The sequence below is a fragment of the Balaenoptera physalus genome (assembly GCF_965194825.1).
Source record: "Balaenoptera physalus genome assembly, chromosome: 5".
In the NCBI taxonomy this organism is placed as follows: domain Eukaryota; kingdom Metazoa; phylum Chordata; class Mammalia; order Artiodactyla; family Balaenopteridae; genus Balaenoptera; species Balaenoptera physalus.
The window spans coordinates 43,607,782-43,631,209 of record NC_138884.1 but is presented as its reverse complement, the minus strand read 5'-3'; the positions used below and the strand labels follow the sequence as shown (position 1 = coordinate 43,631,209).

At 37.2% G+C, this 23,428-nt stretch overlaps 1 protein-coding gene across 1 annotated transcript in view; it reads left to right on the top strand.

Annotated features, from left to right (window-relative positions):
• The window catches only part of CPE (carboxypeptidase E), a 108,999-nt gene that overhangs the window by 18,720 nt on the left and 66,851 nt on the right, over positions 1-23,428 (top strand). The window lies entirely within an intron of this gene.

Below are 23,428 nucleotides of genomic sequence, written 5' to 3'. Positions count from 1 at the left end.
GGTTGCCAGCTGTGCCATTTAGTTGCTTAGAAACCTTGAAGAAGATATTTAATCTCTATGTGGCTCAGTGTTCATTCTGTAAAATCAGAAAACCTCTCACACACACATTTATGTAGGGAGAGAATGAGATAGCACACGTAATGTGCTTTACGTCGTTCATGGCACATGATAATCTTTAGTAAGTAACGGGGACTGTTATTATTCCCCAAACCTTATTCTCCTACCATATATCCCATGTTGATGAAATGTAGAACACCTACCTATCTGAGTGGAGGAGGGTCCATGTTTGCAGGAACACAAAATATTTTTGAAAAGACAGGGTGGTACCACAATATATGAGACCCTGAAAACTAGACAGAGAAGCTTAGAGACGATGGTGGATAACAGGGGCATCTGTAAGCTTTTAAGTATAGGGGTGACTCTATGAAAAGTGGTGTTTTAGTAAACTTAGTTATTTTATTATCAAGCCAGATGTATTAAAATTTGGGACAGGGAAGAGGGCCAGGAGGCTGTTTAAATAATAGTGGCATAATTTGATGAGGACTTAGAAGAGGGTGGTGACAGTGGGATAAAGAGGAAAAGATAGGTAGGGGAAGGTGATAAATCTGTAGATTACTTTTTTTTCATATCAGTTTTTTAGAAGACTATAACTTCCTTGATAAGATATATTTATTAAAGATTTAGTAAAACTGCCTTATAGATCAAGATATCATGATTTTTTGGAGCCACTCTATGTGTGTGAGAGAAGAATGTGTAATAATGATGGAAAACGTCTTCAGCCTGATTCACCTACTGTTTACTTAGGTGTTAATTTGCCTCTTCATATCTTGCATGACTTTTGTAATGACTGTTTCCAGTTGTGATGTCTTTATTATTCTTACAGTTACAGAGACTTCTCCTGATACATAATTCACTTTTGGAGGATATTTGTACCTCAAGTGATTCTGACCTGTTACATGATACCATGTGAGTTAAGATATAGACTTTCAAATATATCACAGAAAGATTTATCCCTACTGAAGAGGAACGATTCGATATGGAAATCTAATAAATTTGGCAAGTTGAAAAATGGAAAGGAGAAAACTACCTGTCTTTAAAGTACTTGTAAAATTTTTTCTTTTTCTTTGGAATAATTATTGCTTTGAAATCTGGAATGTAAATTGCCAGACTTCCTCCTCTTTTCAAGATTTGAAACAAATACTGGGAGATGGTCTTGAACTGAAGTGTAGACACACCAAATTTGAGCTCAGATTTAAGAAGTCCAGCACTGGGAAAGAACTAAAAATGAATGGTATTATGAAGAGTTTTTAGATTGCTACTTGATTCTTTTGTAGTTCTGTATAACTATCTAGACAAGATATTAAAAGGAAAAAGCTGAAGGGTGAATGGTTATGATGTGTATATATCACAAAGAAAACCATCACCACCTACCAAAACAACAAAGGTTCAAATGAGCAAAGCTTGAAAAGAAGACAGTGTGAGAAAATTAAGATAAAAATAAATCTGCATACTTGAGGCCATGAAGCACATGTTCCAGAAGACAACTTATTAGAATTGCATTAAGTAAAAACTAATGTTTGCATACTAGAGGGGAAGCAGTATGGAATGGTATGAAAAATGGTAGAGAAGTTTATTTTTGTAAAAACTGGGAGTTGAAATAGACAATCACTAGGGCTCCAGCTCCAAAATCTTGCCATTACTATTAATGTGACAATGATTTAATTTTTGAACAAGATTTAAATTACAATATATGCCATGGGAGATGTATTTTCTGGTTTGCTAATGACATAAAAAGATGAAGTCACTAGCCCCTTGTAATTCACATTTTTAATCTCATTTTCATCTTTTTAAAAAGTTTCCTTTGACACACTGTAATCAAGAAGAATATAATTGAACTGACGTCACAGGTTTTTTCCCTGAGATTTCAGTCATACTGTTCTCAAGCTGTATCCTAAAACCTGCTTCTTTTATTTTAATGGCCGAAAAGCCTTGCTGTTATTATTATTTTATGACAGTATATTTATTACAATAAATTTTGTTTATTGAGATAGATATCACACACCAAACAATTCACACATTAAAGGATAAAATTCATTGGTTTCACTGTATTCACAGTGCTGTGCAGCCATCACCACAGTCAATTTTAGAGCCTTTTCATCTCCCTAACGAGGAACCCTGTACCCATTAGCAATCATTCTCCATTTCCCCATTTCTTCCAGCCCTTGGCAATCACTAATCTACTTTTTGTCTCTATAGATTTGCCTGTTCTAGGTATTTCATATACATGGAATCATACAATATGAGGTCTTTTGTTAACTGGCTTCTTTAATTTAGCATAATGTTTTCAAGATTCATCCATGTTGTAGCATGTATCAGTACTTAATTCATTTTTATTGCCAAATAATATTTCTTTATATGAATAGTCCACAGTTTATTTATCCGTTCACCTTGATAGACATTTGGATTGTTTTCCACTTCTTGATGATTATGAACAATGCCGCTATGAACATTCATGTACAAGTTTTTGTGTGGACATATGTTTTCATTTCTTTTAGGTATATTCCTAGCAGTGAAATTGCTAGGTCATATTGTAACATTTAGTTTAACATGTTTAGGAAATGCCTGACTGTTTTCCAAAGTGGCTGCACCATTTTACATTCTTACCATCAGTATATGAGGGTTCCAATTTTTCCACATCCTATTGACCTTGTTATTTTCTGTCATTTTGATATGGCCATTCTACTAGGTGTGAAGTGGTATCTCATTGTTATTTGATTTGCATTTCTGTAATGGCTAATGATGTTGAGCATCTTTTCACGTACTTATAGGCCATAGGTATATCTTCTTTGGAGAAATGCCTTTTCAAATCTTTCGCCCGTTTTTGATTAGGCTATTTGTCTTTTTAGTGTTAAGTAGTAAGAGTTCTTTATATATTTTGGAATCAAGTCTGTTCTCAGACATATGATTTGGAAACTTTTACTCCTGTTCTGTGGATTCTCTTTTCACTTTCTTGATGGTATTTGAAGCACAAATGTTTTGAATTTTGATGTAGTCCAATTTATCTGTTTTATCTTTTGTTCCTTGTATTCTTGGTGTTATATCTAAGAAACCGTTGCCTAATCCAAGGTCACAAAGATTGACTTCTATGTTTTCTTCTAAGAATTTTATAGTTTTCACTCTTTTACTTAGGTCTTTGATTCATTTTGAGGTAACTTATGTATGGTGTAGGATAGGGGTCCAGCTTCCTTCTTTTGCATGTGGGTATCCAGTTATCTCAGCACCAGTTACTGAAAATTATTCTCTTAAAATAACCTTCCCCCACAGTATTTTCAGCTGTCATGAATGGGTTTATTGGTTTCCCCAGATATCAGGGATAATTCTGTGAGGTCAAACTTTTCTAAATCCCAGACTACAATATGGGAAGAAAGTTCGCTATTTCCAACTGAAAGGAGTTATTTAGCAAATAACTGCTATAGTATAAAGTTTATGTGGGTACCATAACTTATTCCCAGTGAGTATTGTAGAATTTGGGAGATTGATGGGATATTTATCTCTAACAGAGAATGGAATTCTTATTGTGGCAAAGATATGGCAGGAATTTGAGATTACAGGAGGGTCACTTTGAGACAAAGCAGTCAAGATTACTGACCTGGCATATTACCTCATTGGTGTTTTATGTGACTTTCCTACTTATCCATTACTTGTATCTTTCAGTGGTGTTGCTTGCAGGTTCATTACTATTTGGTTCCCAGGGGTTGTGTCTATTCTTCTCATTCCATTCAGTTCATTTCATTCAATTAAGTAAATAAGTATGGAGGGCAAAGTATTTTCACAGTGTTGACTAGACACCAGTTTTGAAGATACAAAATATAAAGGCAGTAGTATTTACTGAGGTCTTATTAAATGTCAGGCATTGTTTAATATTCTCTCCATTTAACAGATGAGGAGAGGCAACTCAGAGATGTCAAATGACTTGCTTAATGTCATCAGTGGTACAGTAGGAATTAGATTGTCTGCTTCCAAAACCCAGACTTGTTCAAATATACCAGAGGTTCTCAAACTTGACCCTGCATCAGAAGCACTTAGAGAACTTGTTGAAACATAGGTTGCCTGGCCCTACCTCTAGAGTTTCTGATTCAATAGGTCTGATTTGGGACATGACATTTTGCATTTGTAACTTGTAACCAGTATCCAGGGATGCTGATGCTGCTGGTCCAGGGACCACACTTTGAGAGCCATTGTAAGACACTGTCATGATTCCCCTATGTAGGATTCCTGATACTCAAAGAACTTTCAGTTGGGATGGAAGGAGACTTGAGAGAAAATAATATAAAGTCAATGATAGTTACAAGGGGCTTAGCAGGCACAGAGGAGGGAAACATTAATTCTGGTTAGACAGTTGGAAAAAGTTTCTGTAGGAGACATTATGGGAATGGATTCATTATGGTCGGCTTGATTGGTTTCTCTGCTCTGAGTTTTTACAAAGTCCATACCAAGGTGTTAGCCTTCTGGGCTCTTACCAAGGAAAGATAAGAAAGATAAGAAGATCTGGAATGGATCTTCTAAGTTCATTCTGGTTGGCAGAATCCAGTTTTTCACGGTTATAAGACTGAAGTCCCATTACTTTGCTGTCTGTCACGCTTTGTTCCTATATACTGCCCGCATTCCTTTTCATGTTTTCCATATCACCCCCTTCAGCAATGGAGGGTTCAGCTCCTCTCAAGATGTGAATCTCTCTGACTTCCCCTTCTGTCGACTTAAAAAAATATTCACAACCTAAAAGTTGAGAGTTGTTTTTTTTTTTTTTTGATTTTTAGAAATTTCATGTAATGTCTGAAACATTTATATTAACATATTTCCATACAAATAACCCAATGAAAGTTTAGTATTAGTTGTTTTGTTTGTTTGTTTATACTGCAGGTTCTTATTAGTCATCAATTTTATACACATCAGTGTATACATGTCAATCCCAATCGCCCAATTCAGCACACCACCATCCCCACCCCACCGCAGTTTTCCCCCCTTGGTGTCCATATGTCTGTTCTCTACATCTGTGTCTCAACTTCTGCCCTGCAAACTGGCTCATCTGTACCATTTTTCTAGGTTCCACATACATGTGTTAATATACGATATTTGTTTTTCTCTTTCTGACTTACTTCACTCTGTATGACAGTCTCTAGATCAATCCACGTCTCAACAAATGACTCAATTTCGTTCCTTTTTATGGCTGAGTAATATTCCATTGTATATATGTACCACAACTTCTTTATCCATTCGTCTGTTGATGGGCATTTAGGTTGCTTCCATGACCTGGCTATTGTAAATAGTGCTGCAATGAACATTCGGGTGCATGTGTCTTTTTGAATTACAGTTTTCTCTGGGTATATGCCCAGTAGTGGGATTGCTGGGTCATATGGTAATTCTATTTTTAGTTTTTGAAGGAACCTCCATATTGTTCTCCATAGTGGCTGTATCAATGTATATTCCCACCAACAGTGCAAGAGGGTTCCCTTTTCTCCACACCCTCTCCAGCATTTGTTGTTTGTACATTTTCTGATGATGCCCATTCTAACTGGTGTGAGGTGATACCTCATTGTAGTTTTGATTTGCATTTCTCTAATAATTAGTGATGTTGAGCATCTTTTCATGTGCTTCGTGGCCGTCTGTATGTCTTCTTTGGAGAAATGTCTATTTAGGTCTTCTGCCCATTTTTGGATTGGGGTGTTTGTTTCTTTAATATTCAGCTGAATGAGCTGTTTATATATTTTGGAGATTAATCCTTTGTCCGTTGATTCGTTTGCAAATATTTTCTCCCATTCTGAGGGTTGTCTTTTCGTCTTGTTTATAGTTTCCTTTGCTGTGCAAAAGCTTTGAAGTTTCATTAGGTCCTATTTGTTTATTTTTGTTTTTATTTCCATTACTCTAGGAGGTGGATCAAAAAAGATCTTGTTGTGATTTATGTCAAAGAGTGTTCTTCCTATGTTTTCCTCTAAGAGTTTTATAGTGTCCAGTCTTACATTTAGGTCTCGAATCCATTTTGAGTTTATTTTTGTGTATGGTGTTAGGGAGTATTCTAATTTCATTCTTTTACATGTAGCTGTCCAGTTTTCCCAGCACCACTTATTGAAGAGACTGTCTTTTCTCCATTGTATATCTTTGTCTCCTTTGTCATAGATGAGTTGACCATAGGTGCGTGGGTTTATCTCTGGGCTTTCTATCTTGTTCCATTGATCTATGTTTCTGTTTTTGTGCCAGTACCATATTGTCTTGATTACTGTAGCTTTGTAGTATAGTCTGAAGTCAGGGAGTCTGATTCCTCCAGCTCCGTTTTTTTCCCTCAAGACTGCTTTGGCTATTCGGGGTCTTCTGTGTCTCCATACAAATTTTAAGATGATTTGTTCTAGCTCCATAAAAAATGCCATTGGTAATTTGATAGGGATTGCATTGAATCTGTAGATTGCTTTGTGTAGTATAGTCATTTTCACAATGTTGATTCTTCCAATCCAAGAACATGGTGTATCTCTCCATCTGTTTATATCATCTTTAATTCCTTTCATCAGTGTCTTATAGTTTTCTGCATACAGGTCTTTTGTCTCCCTAGGTAGGTTTATTCCTAGGTATTTTATTCTTTTTGTTGCAGTGGTAAATGGGAGTGTTTCCTTAACTTCTCTTTCAGATTTTTCATCATTAGTGTATAGGAATACAAGAGATTTCTGTGCATTAATTTTGTATCCTGCAACTTTACCATATTCATTAATTAGCTCTAGCAGTTTTCTGGTGGCAGTTTTAGGATTCTCTATGTATAGTATCATGTCATCCGCAAACAGTGACAGTTTTACTTCTTCTTTTCTAATTTGTATTCCTTTTATTTCTTTTTCTTCTCTGATTGCCGTGGCTAGGACTTCCAGAACTATGTTGAATAATAGTGGTGAGAGTGGACATCCTTGTCTCATTCCTGATCTTAGAGGAAATGCTTTCAGTTTTTCACCATTGAGAATGATGTTTGCTGTGGGTTTGTCATATATGGCCTTTATTATGTTGAGGTAGGTTCCTTCTATGCCCACTTTCTGGAGAGTTTTTATCATAAATGGGTGTTGACTTTTGTCAAAAGCTTTTTCTGCATCTATTGAGATGATCATATGGTTTTTATTCTTCAGTTTGTTAATATGGTGTATCACATTGATTGATTTGCATATATTGAAGAATCCTTGCATCCCTGGGAGAAATCCCACTTGATCGTGGTGTATGATCCTTTTAATGCGTTGTTGGATTCTGTTTGCTAGTATTTTGTTGAGGATTTTTGCATCTATATTCATCAGTGATATTGATCTGTAATTTTCTTTTTTTGTAGTGTCTTTGTCTGGTTTTGGTATCAGGGTGATGGTGGCCTCATAGAATGAGTTTGGGAGTGTTCCTTCCTCTGCAATTTTTTGGAAGAGTTTGAGAAGGATAGGTGTTAGCTCTCCTCTAAATGTTTGATAGAATTCACCTGTGAAGCCATCTGGTCCTGGACTTTTGTTTGTTGGAAGATTTTTAATCACAGTTTCAATTTCATTACTTGTGATTGGTCTGTTCATATTTTCTGATTCTTCCTGGTTCAGTCTTGGAAGGTTATACCTTTATAAGAATTTGTCCATTTCTTGCAGGTTGTCCATTTTATTGGCATAAAGTTGCTTGTAGTAGTCTCTTAGGATGCTTTGTATTTCTGCGGTGTCTGTTGTAACTTCTCCTTTTTCATTCCTGATTTTATTGATTTGAGTCCTCTCCCTCTTTTTCTTGATGAGTCTGGCTAATGGCTTATCAATTTTGTTTATCTTCTCAAAGAACCAGCTTTTAGTTTTATTGATCTTTGCTATTGTTTTCTTTGTTTCTATTTCATTTATTTCCACTCTGATCTTTATGATTTCTTTCCTTCTACTAACTTTGGGTTTTGTTTGTTCTTCTTTCTCTAGTTTCTTTAGGTGTAAGGTTAGATTGTTTACTTGAGATTTTTCTTGTTTCTTTAGGTAGGCTTGTATTGCTATAAACTTCCCTCTTAGAACTGCTTTTGCTGCATCCCATAGATTTTGGGTCGTCGTGTTTTCATTGTCATTTGTCTCTAGGTATTTTTTGATTTCCTCTTTGATTTCTTCAGTGATCTCTTGGTTATTTAGTAACATATTGTTTAGCCTCCATGTGTTTGTGTTTTTTACGTTTTTTTCCCTGTAATTCATTTCTAATCTCATAGCGTTGTGGTCAGAAAAGATGCTTGATATGATTTCAGTTTTCTTAAATTTACTGAGGCTTGATTTGTGACCCAAGATGTGATCTATCCTGGAGAATGTTCCATGCGCACTTGAGAAGAACGTGTAATCTGCTGTTTTTGGATGGAATGTCCTATAAATATCAGTTAAATCTGTCTGGTCTATTGTGTCATTTAAAGCTTCTGTTTCCTTATTTATTTTCATTTTGGATGATCTGTCCATTGGTGTAAGTGAGGTGTTAAAGTCCCCCACTATTATTGTGTTACTGTCGATTTCCTCTTTTATAGCTGTTAGCAGTTGCCTTATGTATTGAGGTGCTCCTATGTTGGGTGCATATATATTTATAACTGTTATATCTTCTTCTTGGATTGATCCCTTGATCATTATGTAGTGTCCTTCCTTGTCTCTTGTAACATTCTTTATTTTAAAGTCTATTTTATCTGATATGAGTATAGCTACTCCAGCTTTCTTTTGATTTCCATTTGCATGGAATATCTTTTTCCATCCCCTCACTTTCAGTCTGTATGTGTCCCTAGGTCTAAAGTGGGTCTCTTGTAGACAGCATATATATGGGTCTTGTTTTTGTATCCATTCAGCAAGCCTGTGTCTTTTGGCTGGAGCATTTAATCCATTCACGTTTAAGGTAATTATCGATATGTATGTTCCTATGACCATTTTCTTAATTGTTTTGGGTTTGTTTTTGTAGGTCCTTTTCTTCTCTTGTGTTTCCCACTTAGAGAAGTTCCTTTAGCATTTGTTGTAGAGCTGGTTTGGTGGTGCTGAATTCTCTTAGCTTTTGCTTGTCTGTAAAGCTTTTGATTTCTCCATCAAATCTAAATGAGATCCTTGCCGGGTAGAGTAATCTTGGTTGTAGGTTCTTCCCTTTCATCACTTTAAGTATATCATGCCACTCCCTTCTGGCTTGTAGAGTTTTTGCTGAGCAATCAGCTGTTAACCTTATGGGAGTTCCCTTGTATGTTATTTGTCATTTTTCCCTTGCTGCTTTCAATAATTTTTCTTTGTCTTTAATTTTTGCCAGTTTGATTACTGTGTGTCTCGGCGTGCTTCTCCTTGGGTTTATCCTGTATGGGACTCTCTGCGCTTCCTGGACTTGGGTGGCTATTTCCTTTCCCATGTTAGGGAAGTTTTTGACTATAATCTCTTCAAATATTTTCTCTGGTCCTTTCTCTCTCTCTTCTCCTTCTGGGACCCCTATAATGCGAATGTTGTTGCGTTTAATGTTGTCCCAGAGGTCTCTTAGGCTGTCTTCATTTCTTTTCATTCTTTTTTCTTTAGTCTGTTCCGCAGCAGTGAATTCCACCATTCTGTCTTCCAGGTCACTTATCCGTTCTTCTGCCTCAATTATTCTACTCTTGATTCCTTCTAGTGTAGTTTTCATTTCAATTATTGTATTGGTCATCTCTGTTTGTTTGTTTTTTAATTCTTCTAGGTCTTTGTTAATCATTTCCTGCATCCTCTCAATCTTTGCCTCCATTCTTATTCCGAGGTCCTGGATCAGCTTCACTATCGTTATTCTGAATTCTTTTTCTGGAAGGTTGCCTATCTCCACTTCATTTAGTTGTTTTTCTGGGGTTTTTTCTTGTTCCTTCATCTGGTATATAGCCCTCTGCCTTTTCATCTTGTCTATCTTTCTGTAAATGTGGTTTCTGTTCCACAGGCTGCAGGACTGTAGTTTTTCTTGCTTCTGCTGTCTGCCCTCTGGTGGTTGAGGCTATCTAAGAAGCTTGATGGGAGGCTCTGGAGGTGGGTAGAGCTGACTGTTGCTGTGGTGGTCAGAGCTCCGTAAAACTTTAATCCACTTGACTGTTGATGGGTGGGGCTGGGTTCCCTCCCTGTTGGTTGTTTTGCCTGAGGCAACCCAACACTGGAGCCTACCCGGGCTGTTTGGTGGGGCTAATGGCTGACTCTGGGAGGGCTCACGCCAAGGAGTACTTCCCAGAACTTCCGCTGCCAGTGTCCTTGTCCCCACGGTGAAACAGAGCCAGCCCCCGCCTTTGCAGGAGACCCCCCAACACCAGGAGGTATGTCTGGTTCAGTCTCCCCCAGGGTCACTGCTCCTTCCCCTGGGTCCCGATGCACACACTATTTTGTGTGCGCCCTCCAAGAGTGGGGTCTCTGTTTCCCCCAGTCCTGTTGAAGTCCTGCAATCAATTCCCACTAGACTTTAAAGTCTGATTCTCTATGAACTCCTCCCGTTGCCGGACCCCCAGGTTGGGAAGCCTGACGTGGGGCTCAGAACCTTCACTCCAGTGGGTGGACTTCTGTGGTATAAGTGCTCGCCAGTCTGTGAGTCACCCACCCAGCAGTTATGGGATTTGAGTTTACTCTGATTGCGCCCCTCCTACCGTCTCACTGTGGCTTCTCCTCTGTCCTTGGACGTGGGGTATCCTCCTTGGTGAAGTCCAGTGTCTTCCTGTCGATGATTGTCCAGCAGCCAGTTGTGATTCTGGTGCTCTCGCAAGAGGGAGTGAGAGCACGTCCTTCTACTCCGCCATCTTGGTTAATCCTCAACCGAGAGTTCTAGGTTAAATTATTAATATCACTTGGACACTACTGTTTTTAATATGGAGAAGAAGAATGTTCAGTTTGAAACATTTTCTGAGCTTGCTTATAGCTTCCTGGGAAAAAAGGAGTCTTAGCTTCATTACTTTCTCAAAGGATTTGTTTATTTTTCCTGGAATAGAATAGCAAAATAAAATCCATGAAGGATTTAGAATTTTTAAAGCTATGTAATTCACATTTTAAGCTTTTACTCTTTCATCAGTTTTCCTAAAATAACTTGAGGAATTACTCCTTGAAGAGTCTTTATGTATCAAATTGGTCAGATGAACATATTTTCAGAATAGTTCTGCCTCTTTGGATAAAATTTATGTTATTCCAAAGGAAGCTTTTTTATGACAAATGAAAGCAAAGCTATAAATTTTAAAGAATCTGTAGTGACTAGGATGACCTGCTTTAAAGAAGGGTGAATTTAAATAATGAGTGTATTTGTATACAACTTAAAGCCAGATGTGCTTATTGAAAAACAAAATTTGTTATGCTTCTAAGAATAGTTTTTATGTAAGAAAAATAAAAAGAGTGATGCAGTCAGGAAGCTAAGAATATTTTTCTTGCATAAATTGTGTGTGTGTATTAATAGGCTGAACAGTGTTCCCTTGAAGGCTGCCTGGCTTCATCGTTATAGTAGTTTGATAAAAATGAACTGGTTTATACTATTTGTCCAAAGAAATGTTTGACAAAAATAACCTGGATGACATATATGTATATATACATATATATATATATGTGTGTGTGTGTGTATATATATATATATATATTTATATATAAATATATATATGGAGTAAAGTAATTCAGAAAAATGCATCCAGAAATAAAATTGAGCTTCAAAAGTACCACCTCACATGACTGCAGTGACAGCTGATCATTTGCTTAGAATAATATTTGCATTTTGAAGTGAATTTTAGTGACTTTACAAAGTGCCAGATTGGGAGGGCAGGAAGCCAAATTTTTGTTTGTAGCAAAATTAACACTAAGAATGAGTTTTCCAGTAATTGCCTCATTATTATAAATTAATTCCAAATTAATATGTTTGAAAGAGACATTGGTCTAGAATCTTTATTTCATCCTTAGCCTTGCTGATCACAAATCTTAAACAGGTAAAATTCGTGAAAATGTTAATAATGCCAAATCTGAAAGTTTCTCTGCATCACTGACCTTGTGGTTGGGGAAACCTTCACAGAAAGGTTTTTCCAGGTTTCTGTGGCAGTGAGCTAATCTGCTTCTCCCAATATGGGGGCAAGAGACAGGAGTGTGTTTCTTCCCATGTCACTTGTAGAATCAGTTGTTCTCTAGGGAGCGATTGTGTAAGAACTGACTTGGATTTCCTTTTAAAGCTACTACTACCTGGAGGATAATTTTAATAAATTATTTTACCATTTGGATTAAATACAGCAAAATGAAAGCGTCATTATTTAGGGTAGCTGTCACCACAGTCTTTAATACTTTCTCAGTATTATTTTCCCTGAAGGTATGTTTTGGGATAATTAACAATGACTAATACTTAAATTTTCACCACAAGTACAAGCTTTTTGGTGAACATTTATATTCTGTGTCTGTCTCTGTTTCCCTAGCATCACCTAATTATTTCATAACTTGAAAGTACATAATCTTGATTAGAAATGTATAGATCAAAATTAATTCAAGTATATCTTTGTCACGCATAAGTCCTTTGTCTGCTTTGTAAGTAATATGGGAGAACTGAACTAAACTTCATTATCCTATTATATATAGCTCTGAAATGGAGACAGCCTTTTTGGTTGTTTAGTTTTTTTGGTTTTTTTTAGGATCTATATCCACTAGATTTAAACAGTAAATGTAAAATATAGAATTCGAACTTGGCTTGGGTTCTCCAGTTCTAGGCATGGCACTTATGCTTTTTTGGAGACTTAGGTGCTGGTCCAGGTGAGGCACGTTCCCATCTGTACTCCCTGCCAGCTGAGTCACCATCCACACTCCTGTGCCAACTCAACCATAACTTTAACTGAGACCAAATCAGTGCCTTCGGGTTCAGTGGCAGGAGACTCTGGCCTCTTTAGTCAGCCTGATCTTCCATGCTGGGTGATGGAGGGAGAAGATGTATCCACGGAGGGTGTAACCAAGCGTGGCCCTGACTCTGCCCACTCTCCTCCACTCACCTGCCCCTCTGTGCTCTCAGCAGTTACGCTGTCACCACTGGGCTGGTTCCGAGGGGCTGCTCTCCTAATGCTCCCCCACGTGGGGACACAAAACACTGTTTCAAATTTCCAGTAGCACAGCTCATAGCCGGGTGAAGCACTTACACAAGGGGGAGGTAGGGTTAACAGATTGGAAACCAGAAAGGGGAGAAAATGCAATAGACGATTTGAGCCCTTGCATGTAACTTGCTTCATCTCCACAGCTCCAAAGCACTGTTCCATTCCAGGCTCTGCACGTGCTGTTTCTTTTGCCTAGACTACTCTTCCCACCATTGTCTGACTAGCTTCTTCTCACTCGTTAGATTTCAGAGTAAGTAAGATGCCCCCAATTCCCAAGGCCTGGCTTGGATTGACCCCATAAGCTCTAATAAACCCACAGCTGCCTGCTTATCACTCTGTTTTGCAGTCACACATCCCATTAGGCCTTCCATTTGGAGAGGTGGGCACTTCGTCTGTCTTTTCCAGCACTGTATCCTCAGCACCCAGAACAGTGCCTGATGCACAGTGGGCACTTAATAAATAATCTATGGTGGACGAGAAAAGTCAGAATCATAAATCATTTTCTGTTCAGTATTAGCAAAGTCTGACTTTCCCCCCCGCCGTGATTCTGTGTAAGGGGCATTTCACTGAATGTAAATTATGAAGGACTTCAAGGATCAAATTTAAGTGCTACTGCTACACTCACTGTTGGAATGAAATTCTGAGGAGAACTGAGTTTCTTGTCCTCTACACCTTTACTCTAAGACAGAAGATACCAGGACTTCACTGGTGGTCCAGTGGCTAAGACTCCATGCTCCCAATGCAGGGGACCCGGGTTCAGTCCCTGGTCAGGGAAGTGGATCCCACATGCCGCAACTAAGGGTTCACATGCTGCAACTAAAAATCCTGCATACCACAACTAAGCGTCTGAATGCTGCAACTAAAAGACCCTGCATGGATCAACTAAAGATCCCACATGCCGCAATGAAGATTTTGCACATGACAACGAACATCCCGCATGCCTCAACTAAGACCCAACTCAGCCAAATAAATAAATAAATATAAAAAAGATAATAAGACAGAACATACCAATGCAGCAGTTGTTTAGAATAATAGATACAGGAATTTAATAAATGTGTTGGCTTAAAACGCAAGTATCATCAGCTGACAGCAAGGCAAACACATTTTGTGTGAATGAGAACTTAGCCCATTGATTGACATTCAACACCCACTGGAAAAACCAGGAACACATGAGTATGAAGAGCTGAGACTTGATCAGACTGCAGCAGCTCTCCAAAAATACAGAAGGCCAGGAGGTGGTGAGAAAAATGCCGGACAACAGACTGTGCAGAAAAGGAAGCAAGCCAAGAAGTGTTCTATTTGGCATTAAAAGAGGCAGAGGGTGACAGGAAGTATTCAGTGAGCAGTGATTGTGCTAAAAATCACAGACTATAAAATTATCCATCAGTATTTTGAAGTTTTGAGGAAAAGTTAAAACTCTTGGCTAGTATTTATTACAAGAAAGGGCGATAGTACAGAAACAGAATATTAAGTAAATGTGTATTTGTGTCAGGATGCATTATTCCATTAGAAGTTTTGTTTACTTAGAGATTGTGACGAAAATTATTTTAAAAGTTTTGTTTTTCATAAAAGGAAGGACCTGATTAGTATTAAATCTGTCCCTTTCACAATTTTGATGTAAGAAAAAATTCTCTTAAGAATGGTAATAAGTTACTAGGATGGCAATAATAATTTTCCAACTGAAAGGGTATACAAAACAGTTTTTGATTTTTTTTCCCTTAGAAAGGTCTTTGGTGTGAGATATAGAAAAGGAGAAATAAATATGTTGAGACTTAAGGTACAGAATTTTAATTAGAAAGTTGAGGAAAAAATATAACAGCGAGAACCGATCATTTCACATTATTGGGAGAATTTGAAAAAAATTCATTGTCAATATTTTAAGGCAGATGCAGTCAAAAACATTTAGAATTGGGATTTGTTTTTAAGTAAAGGACATAATTGTCTATGCTCAAATTTTTAATTTTGATATATTTATTTATTTTTATTTATATTGCTTTACTGTCTTATTTTTAATTTTCCTGTAGACTTTCCCCCTCTTTTCTTGACTTCTTTTTTTTTTAAATTTTAGTTATTTATTTATTTTATACAGCAGGTTCTTATTACTTATCTGTTTTCTACATATTAGTGTATACACGTCAATCCCAATCTCCCAATTCGTCCCCCCCCACCCCACTTTCCCCCCTTAGTGTCCATACGTTTGTTCTCTACATCTGTGTCTCTATTTCTGCCTTGCAAACCGGTTCATCTGTGCCTTTTCCTAGATTCCAGATATATGCGTTAATATACGATGTTTGTTTTTCTCTTTCTGACTTACTTCACTCTGTATGACAGTCTCTAAGTCCATCCACGTCTCTGCAAAGGACCCAATTGCATTCCTTTTTATGGCTGAGTAATATTCCATTGTATATATGTGCCACATCTTCTTCATCAATTCGTCTGTCAGTGGGCATTTAGGTTGTTTCCATGACCTGGCTATTGTAAATAGTGCTGCAGTGAACATTGGGGTGCATGTGACTTTTTGAATTATGGTTTTCTCAGGGTAATGCCCAGTAGTGGGATTACTGGGTCATATGGTAATTCTATTTTTAGTTTTTTAAGGAACCTCCGTACGGTTCTCCATAGTGGCTGTATCAATTTACATTCCCACCAACAGTGCAAGAGGGTTCCCTTTTCTCCACACCCTCTCCAGCATTTGTTGTTTGTAGATTTTCTGATAATGCCCATTCTAACTGGTGTGAGGTGATACCTCACTGTAGTTTTGATTTGCATTTCTCTGATGATTAGCAGTGTAGAGTGTCTTTTCATGTGCCTGTTGGCCATCTGTATGTCTTCTGTGGAGAAATGTCTATTTAGGTCTTCTACCCATTTTTTAATTGGGTTGTTTGTTTTTTTAATATTGAGCTGCATGAGCTGTTTATATATTTTGGAGACTAGTCCTTTGTCCATTGATTTGTTTGCAAATATTTTCTCCCATTCTGAGGGTTGTTTTTTCAGCTTGTTTATAGATTCCTTTGTTGTACAAAAGCTTTTAAGTTTCATTTGGTCCCATTTGTTTATTTTTGTTTTTATTTCCATTACTCTAGGAGGTGGGTCAAAAAGATCTTGCTGTGATTTATGCCAAACAGTGTTCTGCGTATGTTTTCCTTTAAGAGTTTTATAGTGTCCGGTCTTACATTTAGGTCTTTAATCCATGTTGAGTTTATTTTTGTGTATGGTGTTAGGGAGTGTTTTAATTTCATTCTCTTACATGTAGCTGCCCAGTTTTCCCAGCACCACTTATTGAAGAGGCTGTCTTTTCTCCATTGTATATTCTTTCCTCCTTTGTCATAGATTATTTGACCATAGGTACGTGGGTTTATCTCTGGCCTTTCTATCCTGTTCCATTGATCTATATTTCTGTTTTTGTGCCAGTACCATATTGTCTTGATTACTGTAGCTTTGTAGTATAGTCTGAAGTCAGGGAGTCTGATTCCTCCAGCTCTGTTGTTTTCCCTCAAGGTTGCTTTGGCTATTCGGGGTCTTTTGTGTTTCCATACAAATTGTAAGATTTTTTGTTTTAGTTCTATAAAAAATGCCATTGATAATTTGATAGAGATTGCATTGAATCTGTAGATTGCTTTGGGTAGTATAGTCATTTTCACAATATTGATTCTTCCAATCCAAGAACATGGTATATCTCTCCATCTGTTTGTGTCATCTTTGATTTTTTTCATCAGTATCTTATAGTTTTCTGAGTACAGGTCTTTTACCTCCTTAGGTAGGTTTATTCCTAGGTATTTTATTCTTTTGGTTGCAATGGTGAATGGGATTGTTTCCTTAATTTCTCTTTCTGATCTTTCGTTGTTAGTGTATAGGAATGCAAGAGATTTCTGGGTATTAATTTTGTATTCTGCAACTTTACCAAATTCACTAATAGGCTCTAGTAGTTTTCTGGTGTCATCTTTAGGATTCTCTGTGTATAGTATCATGTCATCTGCAAACAGTGACAGTTTTACTTTTTCTTTTCCAATTTGGATTCCCTTTATTTCTTCTTTGATTGCCGTGGCTAGGACTTCCAAAACTATGTTGAATTATAGTGGTGAGAGTGGACATCCTTGTCTTGTTCTTGATCTTAGAGGAAATGCTTTCAGTTTTTCACCATTGAGAATGACGTTTGCTGTGAGTTTTCCGTATATGGCCTTTATTATGTTGATGTAGGTTCCCTCTGTGCCCACTTTCTGGAGAGTTTTTATCATAAATGGATGTTGAATTTTGTCAAAAGCTTTTTCTGCATCTATTGAGATGATCATATGGTTTTTATCCTTCAATTTGTTAATATGGTATATCACATTGATTGATTTGCATATATTGAAGAATCCTTGCATCCCTGGGATAAATCCCACTTGATCATGGTGTATGATCCTTTTAATGTGTTGTTGGGTTCTGTTTGCTAGTATTTTGTTGAGGATTTTTGCATCTATATTCATCAGTGATATTGGTCTGTAATTTTATTTTCTTGTAGTATCTTTGTCTGGTTTTGGTATCAGGGTGATGGTGGCCTCAGAGAATGAGTTTGGGAGTGTTCCTTCCTCTGCAACTTTTTGGAAGAGTTTGAGAAGGATGGGTGTTAGCTCTTCTCTAAATGTTTGATAGAATTCACCTGTGAAGTCATCTGGCCCTGGACTTTTGTTTGTTGGAAGATTTTTAATCACAGTTTCAATTTCATTACTTATGATTGGCCTGTTCATATTTTCTGTTTCTTCCTGGTTCAGTCTTAGAAGATTATACCTTTCTAAGAATTTGTCCATTTCTTGCAGGTTGTCCATTTTATTGGCATAGAGTTGCTTGTAGTAGTCTCTTAGGATGCTTTGTATTTCTGTGGTGTCTGTTGTAACTTCTCCTTTTTCATTTCTGATTTTATTGATTTGAGTCCTCTCTCTCTTTTTCTTGATGAGTCTGGCTAAAGGTTTATCAGTTTTGTTTATGTTCTCAAAGAACCAGCTTTTAGTTTTATTGATCTTTGCTGTTGTTTTCTTTGTTCCTATTTCATTTATTTCTGCTCTGATCTTTATGATTTCTTTCCTTCTACTAACTTTGGGTTTTGTTTGTTCTTCTTCCTCTAGTTCCTTGAGGTGTAAGGTTAGATTCTTTATCTGAGTTTTTTCTTTTTTCTTGAGTTAGGCTTGTATTGCTATAAACTTCCCTCTTAGAACTGCGTTTGCTGCATCCCCTAGGTTTTGGGTCATTGTGTTTTCATTATAAATTGTCTCTAGGTATTTTTTTATTTCCTCTTCGATTTCTTCAGTGTTCTCTTGGTTATTTAGTAACATATTGTTTAGCCTCCATGTGTCTGTGTTTTTTTCATTTTATTCCCTGTAATTGATTTCTAATCTCATAACGTTGTGGTCGGAAAACATGTTTGATATGATTTCAATTTTCTTAAATTTACTAAGGTTTGATTTGTGAACCAAGATGTGATCTATCCTGGAGAATGTTCATGTGCACTTGAGAAGAAAGTGTAATCTGCTGTTTTCAGATGGAATGTCTTATGAATATCAATTAAATCTATCTGATCTGGTCTGTTGTATCATTTAAATCTTTTGTTTCCTTATTAATTTTCTGTCTGGATGATCTGTCCATTGGTGTAAGTGAGGTATTAAAGTCCCCCACTATTATTGTGTTAACTGTTGATTTCCTCTTTTATAGCTGTTAGCATTTGCCGTATGTATTGAGGTGCTCCTATGTTGGGTGCATATGTATTTATAATTGTTATATCTTCTTCTTGGATAGATCCCTTGATCATTATGTAGTATCCTTCCTTGCCTCTCGTAACATTATTTTAAAGTCTACTTTATCTGATATGAGTATTGCTACTCCAGCTTTCTTTTGATTTCCATTTGCATGGAATATCTTTTTCCATCCCCTCACTTTCAGTCTGTATGTGTCCCTAGGTTTGAAGTGGGTCTCTTGTGGACAGCATATATATGGGTCTTGTTTTTGTATCCATTCGGCAAGCTTGTGTCTTTTGGTTGGAGCATTTAATCCATTCATGTTTAAGGTAATTATCGATACGTATGTTCCTATGACCATTTTCTTAATTGTTTTGGGTTTGTTTTTGTACGTCCTTTTCTTCCCTTATGTTTCCCACCTAGAGAAGTTCCTTTAGTGTTTGCTGTAGAGCTGGTTTGGTGGTGCTGAACTCTCTTAGCTTTTGCTTGTCTGTAAAGCTTTTGATTTCTCTGTCAACTCTGAATGAGATCCTTGCCGGGTTGAGTAATCTTGGATGTAGTTTCTTCCCCTTCATCTAATTAACTATATCGTGCCACTCCCTTTTGGCTTGTAGAGTTTCTGCTGAGAAATCAGCTGTTAATCTTATGGGAGTTTCCTTGTATGTTATTTGTCATTTTTACCTTGTTACTTTGAATAATTTTTCTTTGTCTTTAATTTTTGTCAGTTAGATTACTGTGTGTCTCGGCATGTTTCTCCTTGGGTTTATCCTGCTTGGGACTCTCTCTGCTTCCTGGAGTTGGGTGACTATTTTTTTGCCAAGTTAGGGAAGTTTTCAACTATCATCTCTTCAAATGTTTTCTTGGGCCCTTTCTCTCTCTCTTCTTCTGGGACCCCTCTAATGTGAATGTTGATGCGTTTAATGTAGTCCCAGAGGTCTCTTAGGCTGTCTTCTTTTCTTTTCATTCTTTTTCTTTATTCTGTTCCGTGGCAGTGAATTCCACCATTCTGTCTTCCAGGTCACTTATCCGTTCTTCTGCCTCAGTTATTCTACTATTGATTCCTTCTAGTGTAGTTTTCATTTCAGTTATTGTATTGTTCATCTCTATTTGTTTGTTCTTTAATTCTTTTAGGTGTTTGTTCTTTAATTCTTCTCTATGTTTGTTAAACATTTCTTGCCTCTTCTCGATCTTTGCTTCCATTCTTTTTCCGAGTCCTGGATCATCTTCACTCTTGTTATTCTGAATTCTTTTTCTGGAAGGTTGCGTATCTGTACTTCATTTAGTTGTTTTTCTGTGGTTTTATCTTGTTCCTTTATCTGTTACATAGTCCTCTGCCTTTTCATTTTGTCTATCTTTCTGTGAAGGTGGTTTTCATTCCACAGGCTGCAGGATAGTAGTTCTTCTTGCTTCTGCTGTCTGCCGTCTGGTGCCTAAGAGGCTTGTGCACGCTTCCTGATGGGAGGGACTGGCAGTGGGTAGAGCCAGGTGTTGCTCTGGTGGGCAGAGCTCAGTAAAACTTTAATTCACTTGTCTGCTGTTGGGTGGGGCTGAGTTCCCTCCCTGTTGGTTGTTTGGCCTGAGGCGACCCAGCACTGGAGCCTAGAGGCTCTTTGGTGGGGCTAATGGCGGACTCTGGGAGTGCTCACACCAAGGAGTACTTCACAGAACTTCTGCTGACAGTGTCCTTGTCCCAGCGGTGAGCCACAGCTGCCCCCCACCTCTGCAGGAGACCCTCCAACACTAGCAGGTAGGTCTGGTTCAGTCTCTTACGGGGTCACTGCTCCTTCCCCTGGGGTCCTCATGATGAGCACACTACTTTGTGTGTGCCCTCCAAGAGTGGAGTCTCTGTTTTTCCCAGTCCTGTTGGAAGTCCTGCAGTCAAATCCCGCTAGTCTTCGAAGTCTGATTCTCTGAGAATTCCTCCTCCCGTTGCCAGACCCCCACATTGGGAAGCCTGACGTGGGTCTCAGAACCTTCATTCCGGTGGATGGACTTCTGTGGTATAATTTTTCTCCAGTTTGTGAGTCACCCACCCAGTGGTTATGGGATTTGATTTTATTGTGATTCTGCCCCTCCTACTGTCTCACTGTGGCTTCTCCTTTGTCTTTGGATGTGGGGTATCATTTTTGGTGAGTTCCAGTGTCTTCCTGTCGATGATTGTTTGGCAGTTAGTTGTGATTCCAGTGCTCTCACCAGAGGGAGTGAGTGCACGTCCTTCTACTCCACCCTATGCTTAAATTTTTTAAATTGAAATATTGTTGACATACAATATTATGTTAGTTTCAGGTATACTACATAATGATTTGACATCTCAGTACCTTATGAAATGATCACCATGATAAATCTATTTACCATCTGTCCCCATATAACATTATTACAATATTATTGACTCTATTCATTATACTGTATGTTACATCTTAGGATTTATTTATTATATAACTGGAGGTTTATACTCTTAATCCCCTTCACCAGTTTCCTCCACCCACTCCCACTGCCGTCACTTTTGGCAACCACATTTGTTCTCTGGATCTATGAGCCTGTTTTCATATTGGTTTTTTTTGTTTGTTTGTTTTGCTTTTTAGATTTCACATATAAGTGAGATCATGCAGTATTTGTCTTTCTCTGTCTGACTCATTTCCCTTAGCATAATACTCTCTAGATCCATCCATGTTGTTACAAATGGCAAGATTTCATTTTTTATAACTGATTAATATTCCATTGTATATATACACCATATTTTCTTTATCTATTTATCAATTTATGGACACTTAGGTTGCTTGCATATCTTGGCCAATGTAAGTAATACTGCAGTGTACATAGGGGTGCATATATCTTTTTGGGTTAATGTTTTTGTTTTCTTTATATAAATACCTAGAAGTGCAACTGCTGGATTGTGTGGTAGTTTTATTTTTAATTTTTTGAGGAACCTCAATACTGTTTTCCATAGTGGCTGCACCAGTTTACATTCCCACGAAGAGTGTATCAGGGTTCCCTTTTCTCCACGTCTTCACTAGCACTTGTTATTTGTTTTCTTTGTTGATAGGTGTCAGGTGACATCCTGATAGGTGTGAGGTGGTATTCTGTGGTTTTGATTTGCATTTCCTTTTTGGTTAGTGATGTTGAGCATCTTTTCATGTGCCTGTTGGCCATCTGTATGTCTTTCTTTGAAAAAATGTCTATTCAGATCCTCTGCCCATTTTAAAATCGGGTTGGTTGTCTTTTTGATGTTGAGTTGTGAGTTCTTTGTGTATTTTGTATATTAACCCTTTATCAGGTATATAGTTTGCAAGTATCTTCTTCCATACACTAGGCTGACTTTTCATTTTGTGGTAGTTTCCTTTGCTGTGCAGAAGCTTTTTAGTTTGTTGTAGTCCCATTTGTTTATTTTTGCTTTTGTTTCCCTTGCCTGAGGAGAAAGATCCAAAAAAAGATTGGTAAGACTGACGTCAAAGGGTGTACTATCTATGTTTTCTTCTAGGATATTTATGGTTTCAGGTCTTACATTTAAGTCTTTAATCTATATTGAGTTTAATTTTGTATATGGTGTGAGGAAGTAGTCCAGTTTGATTCTTTTACACTTAGCTGTCCAGTTTTCCCAATGCAGTTTATTGAAGAAGGTTTCTTTTCCGCATTGTACATTCTTGCTTGCTTTGTTGTAGATTAATTGACCATATACATATGGGTTTATTTCTGGGTTCTCTATTCTGTTCCATTGATCTATGTGTCTGTTTTTGTGCCAGTACCATACTGGCTTGATTAAAGTAGCATTGTAGTAGAGTTTGAAATCAGAAGTTTGATACCTTCAGCGTATTTTTATTTCTCAAGTTTGCTTTGGCTATTCGGGGTCTTTTGTATTTCCATATAAATTTTAGAATTATTTGTTCTAGTTCTGTGAAAAATGACTTTGGTATTTAGATAGGGATTGCACTGAATCTGTAGATTGTATTGGTTAGTATGGTCATTTTAATAGTATTAATTCTTCTAATCCACAAGCACAGTATATCTTTCAATTTGTTTGTGTTGTCTTCAGTTTCTTTCATCAACGTCTTATAGTTTTCTGAGCACAAGTCTTTTACCTCCTTGGTTAGATTTATTCCTAGGTATTTTATTCTTTTTGATGTAATTGTAAATGAAATTGTTCTCTTGATTTCTCTTTATGATAGTTCATTGTTAGTGTGTAAAAATTGAACAGACTTCTGTATACTAATTTTGTATCCTGCAACTTTACTGAACTTATTGATGAGTTCTAAGTTTTTTGATGATGTCTTTAGAAGTTCCTGTATATAGTATCAGTTGTGTGCAAACAGTGACAGTTTTACTTCTTTCCAATTTGGATTGCTTTTATTCCTTTTTCTTGTCTGATTGCTGTGGCTAGGACTTCCAATAATATACTAAATAGAAATGGCAAGAGTGGGCATCCATATCTTGTTTGTGATCTTAGAGGAGATGCTTTCAGCTTTTTTCCATTGACTATGATATAGCCTTTATTATATTGAAGTATGTTCCGACTGTACCCACTCTGTCAAGAGTTTTTATCATAAATGAATATTGAATTCTGTCAAAAACTTTTTTCACATCTATTGAGATTATCATGATGTTCATTCTTCAGTTTGTTAATGTAGTGTATCACATTGATTGAATTATGGATATTGAGCCATCCTTG